This window comes from Antechinus flavipes, chromosome 4 (assembly GCF_016432865.1).
Source record: "Antechinus flavipes isolate AdamAnt ecotype Samford, QLD, Australia chromosome 4, AdamAnt_v2, whole genome shotgun sequence".
Lineage (NCBI taxonomy): Eukaryota > Metazoa > Chordata > Mammalia > Dasyuromorphia > Dasyuridae > Antechinus > Antechinus flavipes.
In genome coordinates this window covers 158,173,091-158,190,083 of record NC_067401.1, presented here as the reverse complement: position 1 = coordinate 158,190,083, position 16,993 = coordinate 158,173,091, and the positions used below count along the sequence as shown (strand labels likewise).

The 16,993-nt window shown below is 33.6% G+C and overlaps 1 protein-coding gene across 6 annotated transcripts in view; it reads left to right on the top strand.

Moving 5' to 3' along the window:
* Positions 1–16,993, top strand: part of ARSG (arylsulfatase G) — a 996,823-nt gene that overhangs the window by 919,822 nt on the left and 60,008 nt on the right. The window lies entirely within an intron of this gene.

Below are 16,993 nucleotides of genomic sequence, written 5' to 3'. Positions count from 1 at the left end.
GCAGATGGTGGGAGTAATCCAAGTTTGGGGTTTGACAAAGCATGACTGACAATGGGATCAAGGGCCAAAGGACACGATTATAAAAACCAGTATAAAGTTCAACTGATCCATTAACAGGTCATGCTGAGGAAAGGAGGAAAGTATAGCCTGAGCAGGGGTGATGGACTGTGAAAGCACTGAGAGGTAAAGGGCTTAGCAGTTAAGACAAAGTAAGTTTGTAAGGACAAAGAACAAACATGGTTTGGTGTTGCAAGGCAGAGGGAAAGGTGCAATAACAACTCAGATAAAGGAATTTCAGAGTTTATGAACATGGAAATGCAATAAATTTTAGGTGTTGATCAAAAGATCAAGAGTATGATCACCTTTATGTACAGTTTTTGTGGGATGGAAAACTAGGTCTTGGAAAGTCAGTAAATTGATGAACAGAAAGATTAAAATAGTTAAGAGAGTATCAGTATGTATGTTGAAGTCCCCTTTTTGAATGCTAGAATTGAGATGTTGAGAAAGAGCATGACTGAGACACCAGATTCATCAAGAGAGAAGAGTGTCTTGGGGGCTGATAGATAACAGCTATTAGAATCTTGGTTGGATGATAAACATGGATAAAATGAACTCCAAAGGAGGAGAGATTATTAATGGAGGTACAGGGAGAGTCTGAAAGTGGCAAAGGGAAGCAAGACTTATTTTGGACCCCTCCCCCACAACTTCTGAATTGGAAGAGGGATATAGGTTAAAATGTAAATGACTTTGGAGAGGGTACCCAGATATACTGTTATCAAGAGAACGGCAGATTTCCTAAGTGCCAGAAGATGGAGAACACAGGAAATGAAATGATTTAAAATGAAAGCAAGTTTGTTATTTGTGGAACAGGACTTTTAAAGTGCAAAGTGGTAGGGATGACAGATCTGGAATGGGTCATTGGGAGGGGTGAAAGGAGTAGGATTGAGGGTAATGAAAGGAAATGGTCAGTGGGGTTTGTACAAATGACAATTAAAAGGGTTCAGAACCATTGGAGTGGGTAGAGTATGATAGATAAGACTCTGTTAATAATTGAGAAATGAATTAGGCAGATTATCAATGACTGGAAAGAGATTAGATAATTTAGGGACCTTCCTTTCTGTCCTTGTGGTAATATTGAGTCTTGTAATTCATAGGAGACTTTACTGGCAGTATGTAAGTATAGGTGAAAAACAATTTTGGGGGGATTCTGAACAAGAGGGAGGATGGACATTCAGAGTGTGTCTAAATTGGAAATGACCTTTATAGAAGGTCTAGAAACTAGGCTGATACCTCAGAAGACCCTTGGAAGACAAGTAGATGGGATGGATTTGGGACTAAAGTATGACTCCTGGGGAAGTCTCAGAGGGTGAAGACAGTGGCCACAAGAATTCAAGCCATATCTAGTCAGTTAGGGCTCCCTGAGAATTCTTAGGATTAGGGTGGGGAAGGAGACAGGAGGAAAGATGGAAACAGATCAATCCATTAGGACAGAAATGTAGTGCAGTATAATGAAGCTAGGATTGTGACTCAGGTTCTTTTATTTTAAATCCAATGCTTTCCCTCATCTGTATGATATGTTAATAGGCATATAATCTAAATAGCCTTATCATTACAAGTATGTCTGGGCTGGGGGTTTTTTTCTCTTTTATACTTAGATGCATAAGATGACATGGTATAGTAGAAAGAGTGCTAAATTTGAATCAGGAAATAAATAGTTTGAATTCTGGACTTGTTACTTTTTATCTATGTAACTTTAAGGTAGAACTAGATGATTTCTTAGGTCCCTTTCAGTACTAAGCTCTAGTCCTTTGATTTAAATTCAGGTCAGTGGCTCTAAGATGAATAAGCTGAAGGCTAAACCAGGATTTGAGCTAGATTAGGCAGCAGGCAGAGTGCTGACCTGGCAGATAATGGGATAGGAAAAGAATAAACACTACAGATACCCTGCAGTATACATAAATTTGAAAAATCTTTTCCTCAGAGGCAAAATTTAGAAGAAGTCTATATTGACCAGAAGCCCCCCACCCCTTTTCTCTCATTCTACTCTCTGAAAAGTTGCCCCAGAACTTCTCTTTACAATAATCCTCCAGCTAAGCAATTAGAATCACAATTCCCATGACTATGAGGCTTTCCTGCTATATCCCTCCTCAACCCAATTGACATATACTTCTGTGCTCATTGCTCTCTAAACTCTGCTCTAAGTTTCTATATGACAGATTGTTTGATCAGCTGATCCATGTCATGATATTAATGAAAATCCCTACACCCACCACCCTTCCTTATTAAGATTTATAGGCATTTTATTTTAAATTAATTTTTTTTACCATTTAAAAAAAGTTTTTTTATTGATATTATATGTTTTCATCAAATTACTTCTCCTTCTATCCCACCTAGAGAGTTATCCCATATAACAAATCATATTTTTTAAAGAGAAAAAAAGTCAGTACAACTGATAAATATATTGAAAAAGGTCAAAAATCTGTATAGCATTTGTTCATCTCTTGACATCCACAAAGAGGTGGCTTCTCTCATATCTCTTCATTTGAGACATGTTTGATCTTTATAATATTGTTAGATTCATTTTTTGATTTTTTTGTCATGTGGTTTTCTTTCCATTTATATTGTTGTGGTTGCATATATTGTTTTCTTGACTGCTTAGTTCCCTCTGCATCAGTTCATGTAAATCTTTTCATGCTTCTTTGGTACTTATCATATATAATTTCTTATAGCAAGGTAACATTCTGTTACATTCACATCCTATAGTTTGGTTATACATTTCTCTATTGATGGGCATCTATATATTTTCTTTTCAATTCTTTACTATCAAAAAAGTATAGCTCTGACTATTTTGATGTATATGGAGACTTTCTCCTAATTGATGGTTTCCTTGGAAGTATAAGCCTAGTAAGAGAATCTCTGGTTTAAAGGGTATAAGCATTATAGTCATTTGGTATAATTCCAAATTGTTTTGCTACCAATTCATAGCTTTACCAACAAATATTAACTATTACCATTTTTTGTCATGTTTGTCAATTTGCAATGTGTGAGATGAACCACAGGATTGTTTTTAATTAAATTTATTTTATTAGTAGTAATATAGAACATATTTTTCATGTGGCTTATAGTTTTTTGAGACTATTTGTTCATATCCTTTGATCATATATCCACTGGGGAATAGTTAATAGTCATAATCTTTTTATAAATTGTTGATATATTTTAAATGCCAAAACCTTATAAGATAAATCTGATAAGAAAAAAAATTTCCCCATTCAACCACTTTCCTTCTTATCCTAGATGCATTAATATTGTCCATGCAAAAGCTTTTCATTTTCATGTAATCAAAGCTATCAATTTTATCTTTTGTATCTTCTATCTTCTATTGGCTGAGCATATTGGCTATTTACAACTGTGAGAGCGATATGATTTATTTTCTTCTAAATTTTTATAATATTATCTTTAATATTAAGGTTATATGTCCACTCAGACTATATTATGGAATGTTGTATGATACATTGGTCTACATTTTTTATGGATACATTATTTTTTTTTGCCATATTGCCTTCCAGTTGTCCCAGCAATTTTTATCAAACAATTTGTTTCTTCCTAAATAGTTTATATTTTCTAGTTGATCAAGCACTAGATTATTGATTTCCATTGTTTCTGATTCTTTGCTGTCTTGTTAATTGATTTCTCTATTTTGTAAAACTAATTCTATATCATTTTGATGGTTAGGTTGCTACTTTATAGCACTGGAAGTACAATTCTATCTTCAACCCTAACATCTTTTCATCATTTCCCTTAATATTTTAGATATTTTACTTTTCAAAATGTTTTCCTGGTTTGTATCAGTTCATATACATAGTTTTTCCTCTGTTTCTATGAATTCTTTATATTTGTATTATTATAACTGAATAATGTTCTACTACATTTATGTACCCAAATGTATTCAACCATTTCCCAGTCAATGGTCACCAACTTTTCTTCCAGTTCTTTACTACTGCTAAAAGATTTGCAATGAATATTTTAGCACATATGGGACCTTTCTGTTTTGATCCTTAAAGGATAAATGTCTAACAGTGGGATTGCCAAGATTTTAATCAGTCAGCTAATTTATTAAATACCTACTAGATATTATGTACTATGCTAAACTGTGGAGATATAAAGTAAGGCAAAAGACAATTCCTGGTCTTAAGCAATTCAGATCTAATGGAGGAGACGATATATATGTGTGTATATATATATATAATTATGCAAACAAGCTACATAAATTGGAAACAATAAAAGGAAGGCACTAGAATTAAGAGAAATCAAGAAAAGCTTCTTGTAGAAAGTAGAATTTTATCAGTAGAAAGTATAAGACAAAAAATATATGTGTATGAGAAAGGTTTTCTTGGGTTTTGAACACCAAAGAATTTTATCTTTGATCCTTGAAGTGATAGGAAGTTTATTGAGTGGAATGGGATTTGGAATGAGAAATGGACTTTTGCTTTAGGATCACTTTAGAAGCTGAGAGGAGGATAGACTGGATAGGGAAAAAATTATGATAGCAATGTTTGTGAGAATTATCTCCATCTATTTTCCTTTGTTTTTTGTTTTTTTTTTTTGTTTTGTTTTGTTTTGTTTTGTTTTCTGAGGCAATTGGGGTTAAGTGACTTGCCTAGGGTCAAAGGAAAATGGATGTTAAACATTAAGTATCTGAGGCCACATTTGAACTCAGGTTTTCCTGACTTCAGCTGTCCTCCTTTATTTTTTAGTGATCGATCACATGTCTTAATAAAGGCATTCTCAAGATAATGGTTTACTTTACTGTCCTGAGACAAAGGAATATCTATATTGGTAGGAATATCAAGTATTTTTGGAGTTGATAGAGGCAGAGTATTGTGGATGAAAAGAAAAAGGATTTGGGGCTAGAAGACATGCACCCAGATCCATTACTTAAAATCTGTATTACTTTAATTCAACCTCTTTGGGTTGCAGTTTCTCTATCTATAAAATCATCCTATTGGACTAAGTTGCAAAAATGAATTTAGGGAAGTATCTTTTCAAAATAGGATGTCCTAGCATGGCACATGGCATGCCATGCCAGTAATTTTCCAGATTTCCTTGTTCAAGGACTCACTGCCAGTAAAATAACATCACTCTAGCACCTACTTCTCAGTTACCCCTTTATTTTATGTCATTATTCTTTCCAACTTGTCAACATCTTATGACCTTATAGACTCTGTCATGACCCAAAGAGGGCCCCCACAGTCCACAAAGCATTCTTTTTTATAAATGTTGCTTATAACACTTCTCTGGAGAAGAGAAAGCTTTAAGTCATAATTTCATTAAGGTTTTCAAGAGACAACACTTTCAAGAGACAGTGTGGTACAGTGGAGAGAGGGTTAGATTTGAAGACATAGGTTTGAATCCACATAAAAATGATAGTATTAAACGTTATGACTTCCAAGATCCTTCTTAGTTCTTCATCTTAAGGCATTACCACATTTGAAGCATCAATTAGATCAAGGAATCTTTATCTTTTTTTTTTTTTAATTTCACGGACTGGTGAAGTTTATTTCATGCTTTTAAGTGATTAAAATAAAATACATGGGGTAATCCTATGTATTTTGAATTGAAGGAATTCAGATACATTTTTATGTATTTTAAAGTTAACAGATCTCAAGTTAGGGACCCCCAAATGAGAAGATGGAGACCAGTTATTCTCTAGTTTCATTTATTATAAAACAAGAGGTTTAAATTAGAGCAAAAAAGGGAGGGAAAGATTGTATTTAAAAAAAAAAAAAAAGAACTTGTGAACTTTTATAGTTATTGAATACCAAAGCACAGAGTTACAAAAGCTCACAATTTGAAGTAACCTTAGAGGACAGCTGGTCTAACCTACATCTAAATAAGAACTCTTCTAAAGAACTATAGACTTGACAAGTTTTCTACATAGCTTTTCTTTTAAATTCTTCATTGATACATTTTGGTTTTTACATTTGGTTTACAATAATCATTGCCCAACATACCACCCCCACAATAGAAATTTCTTTATAACAAAAACACTGAAGCAAAACCACAGCTAATACATCTCATTATATATAAAGTATCCTGCTCTATCACCAATAAAAGAAAGAAGTATGCTTCATTTTCTGCCAATTTGGACTAAGATTGATCATTGCCTTTTAGTTTCATTGTCTTTTAGTGTTACTTTAATTTATATTATTGTTATTGCTGTGTATATTGTTCTACTGGTTCCATTTCCTTCCCTCTGCACCAGTTCATACAAGCTTTCCTACATTCCTTGAATTCCTTATATTTTCTCTTGTGGTACAATAAAACCATAGATTGTTTGATGATTTCCCAAGGTATAGATATCCACTATGTTTCCAAGTTTTGTTGTTTACTGCTACAGAAATTGTTGTTATTAGTATTTAGGTATATTTAGTACCTTTTGTCTTTGATTTCCTTTGGGAAACAAGCTTAGTCATAGGATTTTTGTGTTAAAGGATTTGACAGTTTTACGACATTTCTGGTATAATTTCAATTGCTTTTCAGAACTATCTGTTTAATCTTTATAATTTATTTCTTACTTTCTAAGTAGCCAAAGTAGATAACATCACCTTCATTTTAAAGATGAGAAAACTGAGGCTTAAAGAGGACTTTTAAAATTCCTTTAAGAAAAATCTTGCCTTCTCAAAGAAAGAGGAGGGGGAAAGGAAAGCAGTCATTCAGAATTGAAAAATAAAATAAAATAGGCTTTAAAAAAAGCATTCATTATCTTTATTTTCCACGGTTTCTACTCCCCAACTCATTAAATCATAGAAACCTTCAAAAAATGAAATCCATTTTTCCATAATCAGGAGAACATATCACATTATGCTTTTTGATTATATTAAGTGGAGTTCTAAAGTCTTTTTAAAGTTGTTTCACCATTGTGAAAATAGTTCTCCAAGTTCTGTTCACATCACTGTGAAATAGATCACACAAATATATCCCAATACTACTTTAAGTAAATAAATACATGAAAAAGTTTATTTAAAATCACAGAATATTCTAGCTAGACTGTAGTTCCCAAATATTTTGGGGAATGATGATCTATCTCCCAAAAAGTTTTACTAAAGGGGTCCTGACTAGTGAGAGTTCTTTTTTGGAGAAAAGGAAGACTAGACTCATTTTTTCATTATTGTATAAACTCCCAATAAAGGAATTAATTTTTAACTTAAAATACTAGAGACTTATCTGGTGCCAAGGTCATATAATTATATATATATATATACACACACACATACACACATATATATATACACATATGTACATATATGTATATATGTATGTATATATATATATGTATATATGTATGTATATCAGAGTCAAGAATTGAACCTGGAGTCTTCCTGACTCTGAGGCTGGCTCTCTATTTATTATCTCATTGTGCCTCTAGAGTGACTTTAAAATATGATTCAGTTTCTACAAATACATTTAACATGCAACTTTTCAAATAAACATCTGTTGTACAAAGTGAGGTATTCATGTAGAACATAGGCTGAAGGCCCCCCCTAAATTTTTCAGGGATAGATTTACAGAATAAAGGAACAATAAAAAAGGATAAATTTTACATAAAAGTGTCATTTTTACTCATCTGGTTTCCAGTTTGATAGGGTCTAAAGAGATTTTTTAATGTATCCAAGTAGTTGAAGTACAACAAGTGGAATAAATTAATCTGTCCAGACAATCTCTAATTAGAAAGATGTTAAAACCATGAGAAAACAGATGACTATCCAATCTGCCTGTCTAGTTACCTAGTTAAGGCCACATCCTCTATCTAATTTGGCTTTGTAAAAGGCTAGAAGGCCAAAACCAAAAAGGACAATAGTAGTTCCATTAAGGATAATCTATTTTTTTTTCTATCTATGTATGTGGATGACTCATCATATAATCTTTTTTTTTTTTGTATAGCTAGATTCTCTCTTCCACAAAACACATATGATCTGAAATGTTATTTTTCTTTACTGTCCAAAGTTGACTTGCATCACATTAATTAAATTGTCAATAGATTTTAGGTATATTCTATTTATATTTATACTAAGATAAGAGGAGAGGTCAGAAACTGTATGGCTGGAAGAGATAGCTTTCTGGGAGGTGACACAGCACAGGAGATTGGAAGCCCCAGTAGTGCCTGGAGGAAAGGTGGCAATCTGTGGATTGATGATAAAAGACACTAATAAAAATTTGTCAAAGAAATTGGAGGGAGAAGCATGATTAATTCAAGGAAGGTACGATGGTTGCTCTTGAACATTTCTTATGGACTAGCATTCATGAGAGAAAAGTTTGTTCACAAAGATCCTATAGATATAGTCAAGGAAAGAAACTGAGGTGAGGTATGAGCAGCTTTGAGAGGAATCATTTGGCATGGGTTTAGAAAGAAAAAATGCTTTTATAACTAAAAGATGCATAAAAAGAGCTTTTCCAGCATAGAAAGGGGAGTTGGAAGCAATTTTGTGTTAAATTGCACCAATCTAAGTTGCATAGCAAGACTATCTATCATTGCAATAACAACTTAAGAGAGACATTATGATGCCCCAGCAAGAATGCTGCAATTGAGAATCAGAGAATCTGGGTTCGAATTTCATCTTTGTCACATACTTCCTGTGTGATCTTGGGAAAATCATTTAACTTTTTTTTGGCTTTAGTTTCTTCATTTATAAGATGAAGAGGCTGGATTAAATGGCCTTTGGAGCCTCTTCCAACTTTAAAACTATGATCATTGTATTTAGCACTTTAAGATTTTTCAAGTGCTTTCCTCATAACATCTCTTTGAGGTAGGTATTGTAAATACTAATTTATTTTTACAAATGAAAAAAAAAAAAAAACAAAGGCCTGGAGAGGAAAAAAATTGCCCAAAATTATAAAGATAGTGATAACAGTAAGAGGTAGTATTAACAGGGGCATGACTAGAAAGTTTTAGTATGTGAATTTAATGGGATGTTATTGTTGCTGTCCAGTAATTTCAGTCGTGCCTAGCTCTTCATGACCCCATTTGGAGTTTTCTTGGCAAAGATACTAGAGTGGTTTGCCACTTCCATCTCCAGCTCATTTTATAGATGAGGAACTGAGGGTATTATTACTGTGCTACAAGAAATGACAGATGTCAGGACAAAACAGCCAATGACTATAGTAATGTAGCATTTGAACCCAAAGATCCCAGATTTTGGAATAAGAACTCACTATTTGACAAAAACTTCTGGGAAAATTGGAAACTATTATGGCAGAAACTAGACATTGACCCACACCTAAAACCATATACCAAGATAAGGTAGAAATGGGTTCATGATCTAAACATAAAGAATGATATTATAAACAAATTAGAAGAACATAGGATAGGATCTCAGATCTGTGGAGGAGGAAGGCATTTGTGACCAAAGAAGTATTAGAGATCATTATTAATCACAAAATAGAAAATTTTGATTATATCAAATTGAAAAGTTTTTGTACAAACAAAACTAATGCAGACAAGATTAGAAGGAAAGCAATAAACTGGGAAAACATTTTCAAAGGTTCTAATAAAGGCCTCATAGCTAAAATATATAGAGAATTAACTCAAATTTATTAAAATTCAAGCCATTCTCCAATTGATATGGTAAAAAGATATGAATAGACAATGTTCAGAAGAAGAAATTGAAACTATTTATAGTCATATGAAAAGATATTCCAAATCATTATTGATGAGAGAAATGCAAATTAAGACAACTCTGAGATACCACTACACACCTGTCAGATTGGTAAGATGACAGGAAAAGATAATGATGAATGTTGGAGGGGATGTGGGAAAACTGGGACACTGATGCATTGTTGGTGGAATTGTGAATGCATCCAGCCATTCTGGAGAGCACTTTGGAACTAAAAGTTATCAAACTGTGCATACCCTTTGACCCAGCAGTGTCGCTACTGGGCCTATATCCCAAAGAGATCTTAAAGAAGGGAAAGGCACCTGTATGTGCAAGAATGTTTGTGGCAGTCCTTTTTGTAGTAGCTAGAAACTGGGAACTTAATGGATGCCCATCAACTGGAGAATGATTGGGTAAATTGTGGTATATGAATGTTATGGAATATTATTGTTCTGTAAGAAATACCAACAGGGATGATTTCAGAGAGGCCTGGAGAGACTTACATGAACTGATGCTAAGTGAAATGAGCAGAACCAGGAGATCATTATACACAGCAACATAAAGATTATATGATGATCAGTTCTGATGAACATGGCTTCAACTATGAGATGATTCAAATCAATTCCAGTAGTTCAGTGATGAAGAAACTATATATACCCAATGAGAGGCCCATGGGAAATGAGTGTGGACCACAATATAGCATTTTCACTCTTTCTTTTGTTGTTTGCTTGTATTTTGTTTTCCTTCTCAGCATTTTTTTTCCTTTCTAGATCCAATTTTTCTTGTGCAGCAAGATAATTGCATAACTATGTAGCCACATATCGTGTTTAACATGTATTTTAACATATTTAACTTGTATTGGACATCTTGCCAAAAAAAAATTGGAACAGAAAGTTTTTCAAGGATCAATGCTGAAAAATTACCCATGCATATGTTTTCTAAATAAAAAACTTTAATAAAAAAAGAAATAAAGAATTCCTTTTCAATTAATCAATAAACATTTATGTACCAGCACTGTGCTAAGTGCTGAGGATATAAAAGATAAAAAAGACAATAATCTCTGACCTCAAGGAGTTATAATCAGAGATCTATAAGATCCCTACTCACTCTGAGAGTCTATTTTTTTTCTTCTTTTTTTAAATCAAATTGACCAGTGATTTATCTATATTATTGATTTTTTCATAAATCCAGCTCCATAAATCCTAGCTTAATTTTAAAATAAAAATATTTTAACTTTTATTTCTCCTTTGATTTTTAGCATTTCAATTTTGTTTTTTATTTAAGTGTTTAAAATTTGCTCTTTTTAGAGTTAGGTTTTTTTTTTTTTAAGTTGCACGCCCAATTCATTGTTCTGCTCTTTCTCTCTTTTATTGAGGTATATATTTAGATATGTAAATTTTTCTCTAAATACTTATTTGGCTGCATCCCACAAATTTTGGTATCTTGTCTCGTTGTTGTCATTTTTTTCAATCAAATTGTTGATTGTTTCTATGATTTATTCTTTGATCCACTCATTCTTTAGGATTGGCTTATTTTTAATCTATGCTTTCATGACCCTTTATTGATTGTAATATTTATTACATTGTGATCTGAAAAGCGTGCATTTAGTAGTTCTGCTTTTATGCATTTGCTTGTGAGGTTTTTATGCTCTAATAAATGGTTGATTTTTGTGAAGGTGCTATATATAGCTGAAACAAAGGTGTACTCCTTTCTATTCCCATTCAATTCTCTTCAGAGATCTATTATATCTAAGTTTTCTAAAATTCTATTAATTTCTAATTTTCTTATTTATTTTGTGGTTGGATTTGTATAGCTCTGCAAAGGGAAGGGAAAGCTGAAATTTCTTCCTATGATTTTATTTATTTCCTCTTATAATTCATTTAAGTTTTAAGAATTTAGATGCTACATTATTTGGTGAATGTATATTAATTATTGATATTACTTCATTGTTGATGGAACCTTTTAGCAAGACAGTTTCTTTCCTTATTCCTTTTAATTACATCTGATTTTAACTTTGCTTTGTCTAAGATCACTATTGCTACTCCTGCCTTTTTTTTTTTTTGGCTTCTGTTGAAACATAATAGATTTCATTCCAGCCCTTTATTTTAGTTATGTGTGTATCTCTGTGTATCTCTTCAAGAGTGTTTCTTTTAAATGACATATTGTTTTTCTAGTTTCTAATCCATTCTATTGTCCACTTCTGTTTTAAGGGTCCATACATCCTATTCATATTCACAATTATGATTGCAACTGAGCATCTCTCTTCATCCTTTTCTTTTATTTCTCTCTTTTTATCCTTTTCTTACCAAAGTCTATTTTTTTTCTGATCACTGCTTCCCTTAATCTGCTTTCTCTTTTACTCTCTCCACTCTTATTCTTTTCCCCTCTAGCTTTCTATTGGATAAGCTAGACTTCTATACACAGTTGAATGTATATATATATGTATATACATATACGTGTATAACTACACACATACATATTCCTCCGTCTTTGAACCAATTCAGAGAAGAATGAGGTTCAAGCATTGTCTACTCCCTCACCATTTTCCTTTCTACTGTAAAAGCTTTTCCTTGTATGTAACTTTTTAAGTGAGGTAATCATCTTATTCCTCCTCTCCCTTCTCCCTTTCCCTAGTGCATTGCTCTTTCTCACCCATCCATTTTTTTGGAGATCATCCCAACATGATAGCAATCCCAATATTCATGTACCTTCTATCTATGTAGAGTCTTTCTAACTGTTCTAATGATGATAAAGTTCTTAGGAGTTGTGTGTATCATCTTCCATATAGGAATAAAAATAGTTGAGTTCCTTATGATTTCTCTTTCATGTTTACCTTTTTATATTTCTCTTGAATCTTGATTTTTGAGATTCAAAATTTTAATTCATTTCTGGTCTTTTTATCAGAAATGATTAAAATCCTCTATTTTATTAAATATCCAATTCTTCCCCTTCTTCCCCCCAAAAAAAGTGCTCATCTCTCCCTTGGAACTGAGACCCAGAAGTGGGAATAGGCAATGGAGCTGCCTAACAACATCCTGTTCTACATCCAGCACTTACTACAGGGACTCTCTGTAATCCCTTTCTGACCAGTTGTCTGATTCTCTGGATTGAGAGCAACCAAAGCTGTTGCAGTTGTTGCTGTCTCAGGGTCCACAGTTGGTGTTGCCATGTGGACTTTTGACCATTGTCCTTATGACCTCCTAAATTTCCTTTGGGCTGGAAAAATGTCTCACCTCGATTTTTTGTTGGCTTCGCCACTCCAGAAAATTTATTTGAGGAGTTATTTTAAACTTGTTTGGAGAAAAATGTTGGGAGAATTCTGTTTCCTCTACCTTAACACCAACTCTGAAATGACTACAGAGATTCCCAGATATAAAGAATTCAAATGAATAAGGGAAATCTTCTATGAATGGTAGAATGACCACAAAAACCTTGGAACTAAATTTTGTATAATTATAATGACCACAGTTGTCTAAGAGGAAATTGTCTAAAAATGCACCATCCTCCTTTCTTTATAGAGGCCCATGGGTGTAGAATATTGCACATACTGGCAGATTTAGTAGATTTATGGATTGATTTTGCTGAACTGCTTTTTTAACTTTTTCTTCTTAAAATTTTTTTTGTACAAGGGAAGACTCACTAGATGAAGGGAAGAGGAATATATATGAGGAAATGAGGATGGTAAAAACAATTAATAATATTTTAAACAAATGAAACTTATAGCCTCTGGCCTGATGTTATTCATGGCCTAGGACTTCCCTTATAAAAATCTGATTTTGGACTAAGATAGGCTTAGATTCATACTCAGGAAAATCCTGGCCCCCCCAAAGAAGTTTTTTTTATCTGTCTGATTCTTTGCCTCATCCCTGATTTCTAGGGAAATTCTACACAACAGTGCTTAGGTATGGTTCACATCGAGTACCTCTTTTATTAGGAATCAACAAAGTTCTTCCTAGAAAAAATACTCTGTATACAAAGTAGATCTTGTGGTCTAAAAGCTGTTTATTTTTCCATCAGAAAAAAGTACTTAAAATACAACGGTCTCCTAAGTGCACATTAACAATTACTTAGAATATAATTCAATAACCTGTCCCTATCCTTATAATTTCCCCAAATGGGAGAGGCACTTCACTTCTACCTCTGACCTGTGTGATTTTTGCAACTCATAAATCCACATGGAAGGGCAAGCTAGAACATGGCTTAGGCTTCCTTAGTTATTCCAGCTGCAGCGTCCTCCTGGTAATGGTGCATGTTATTCTTTGAGAAGTATACTTTCAGGACACACCTCCCACTGGGTAGTTAAGATTCAGGAGCCCTTTGACCTCTCAAATTCATGAGGTATCTGTCAAGGATGGAATGTCCATTACTTTAGATCATTATTCCATCATCTGTGCTTAGGGAAGGAAGCATAAAACAAGAGGTTTTGTCCTTTCAGCCCAGCTAGAAATCCAAAGGAGTATTGTCACTCCCAAAAGACATGTCAAAAAGGAAAGGGAGAGAGCTCTCTCCTTTTTTTTTTTTTTTTTAAATGTGAATGGGTGCCTTTTTCCAGGCTTAACTCAGTCATACTCAGCATAGTCCCCAGTTCTGTGGACCCAGAAGGGATTGCTTTGTCATCTTAAAGAACAAGTCTTTGTGGACCACAACATAGCATTTTCACTTTTTCTGTTGTTGTTTGCTTGCATTTTGTTTTCTTTCTCAGTTTTTTTTTCCTTCTTGATCCAATTTTTCTTGTCCAGCAAGATACTTGTGTGTGTGTGTGTGTGTGTGTGTGTGTACATATATTGGATTTAACATATATTTTAACATATTTAACATGTATTGGACTATCTGCCAACTAGGGGAGGGAGTAGTCGAAGGAGGAGAAAATTTGGAACACAGAGTTTTTCAAGGGTCAATGTTGAAAAATTACCCATGCATGTTTTGTAAATAAAAAATTTTAATAAAATAAATAAATAAAAATTAAAAAAGAACAACTCCTTAAAGTACTGTATTGTTCAGTTGCATCTGACTATGATCTCATTTGAGGTTTTTTTGGTAGAGATGTTGAAGTATTGTGCCATTTTCTTCTCTAGCTCATTTTATACATGAGGAAACTTAGGCAAACAGGAGTAACTCTTGCTAAAGGTCACATAGTAAGTATCTGAGGTCAGATTTGAACTCAAAAGATCTTCCCGACTCCAGGTCCAGTATTCTATCTACTGAGCCACCAAGCTGTGCTGTGCCAGAGCTCTTATCTATCCCCATGGAGTCAAAGTCCAAGTTCCACAGGATAGGCTCTAATATAAATGAGTGAAAAAAATGAGTAAAATGGAGAATTTGAATCCAAGTCTACCCAATTTCTCTTTCTTCCCTGATATATTTATTGCTATTGAAACATTTTCTAATTGTCATTTCCTTGAGCCATGATAGTGGCTATGATCTTTTATTACTTTTTTTTTAATTTTTCTGTAGCTTTTTGTTTATAAAACATATTACATGGGTAAATTTTCAACAATGACCCTTGCAAAACCTTCTGTTCCAAATTTTTCCCTCCTTCCTCCCACTCCCTTCCCCAGATGGCAGTTAGTACAATATGCTATAGTATCTTTTTAACTATTGAGTGGTAAAATGTTCTATTTTAGGTGATAAACTGTGGTCCCATTTTTTCATATACTTTCCCATAGAACTTCCCCCAAATAACTTGTAAACAAACCATACAACTAGTATCATTTAGGTATGGATTCACGTAGAATAAAGGACTAAACTAACTCTGTTTCCCCAACTAATATATGTCACAGACTAATACATTATTGACATTCTCTGCTGCAGACAAGTCATCATGGGTTTCTAGTCTCTGACAGGAAGCTTTTCATGGGAAGAGATATTAAAGAGAATCAGAATTGCCTAGTTGGCTAACGATCCTTTCTACCATATCCCCTAAAGGATATATCTGGTTTCTGCAAAAAGATTCCCACTGAAGAGTAACCTAGAACATCCCAAGACAACCTATTATTTTCTAAAGAGGTCTAATTATTAGGATGCTTCTACTCTGATGGCTATATTAATCTCCACTTAGTCTCTTCTTCCCCTCTTGCTAAATACTCCTAGTTTATCCATTGATCTGATATTCCCATTCCCTGACCACCTAGTTGCCCTCTTCTTGATGAGTGCAACTTATCTCTGTAATTCCTAAAAAGTGACGCCCAGAACTGAACAGTGGTACTAGATTTGCTCTTACCTCATTGATGCTCCTGTGCTTTTTTAATGTAGTTGTGGATAGCATTATCTTTTTGGCTTTCAGAGTATACTGTTGACTCGTTTCAGGATGTAGTCCACTAAAATCTCCAGTTCTTTAGTATAGGAGCAACTGTCTAGTCACAACTCCTCCATTTTATAGTTTTAAAGTAGATTATTTGAATCTAGATGAAGGATTTTACATTTATCTTTACCAAATTTTATTCTGTTCCAATAGTATCGCACTATATCCAGTTGAGTTATTTTCAGATCTTGACTTTGTGGATTCTTGAGTATAGGGATAGGAGGGAACCAGAAGTGGGAGAATAGATTGCAGTGACAAGGAAAAAAATCAATTTTTTAAGTTTATAGCTTTTTAAAAAATAAGGACCTTTCATAATAGTAGTTTGACAGACTAATAAACATTTATTTCAGCCTAATGGATTAGATTATAGAATCTATTGTGGTTATGTTTGGCTCTTGGATTTTGCTTCCTTTAACCATTTATTTTACTAATAAGGGGGATGGAGGTATGATTACAGATAAGGTAAATTAACAGCTAAAAGAAATATATTTTTTAAAAATTGTGCTATAGCACATATGACAACATGGCATAACAGATATGTTACATAAATTTTTTTCGCAATAGATTGATTTTATGTTCCCCCCCCCTCAGGCTCACATCAAAATAACTTTAAGTTACCTGAGCACATATAAGTCAAGTCAATTAGCATTTATTAGCATCTTCTGTGCCAAGCATTATGCTAACTACTGGAAATATTAAGAATAGACAAGAAACTCAGAAAATGGGAGAGGACAGGAACAACACTGAAATAACTATGTACAAGGACAAGGATAAGTACAGGACAAATTGGAGTTAATCTGAAGGGAAGGCATTATTAGCATTAGGGAGAATTGGGAAAGACTTTTTGGTCAAAACTTGAAGGAAGCCAAAAAACTGAGGTGAAGATGAGATAAAGAATTCCAGGCATGGGGAAACCCAATGAAAATGTCCTTGAGTTGGTAGAAGAATAACAAGGAGGCCATTGTTCATAGATTACAGAGTATGTGGAAAGGAGTAAAGTATAAGGAGATCAAAACTGTAGAAAGCAACCAGATTATGAAAG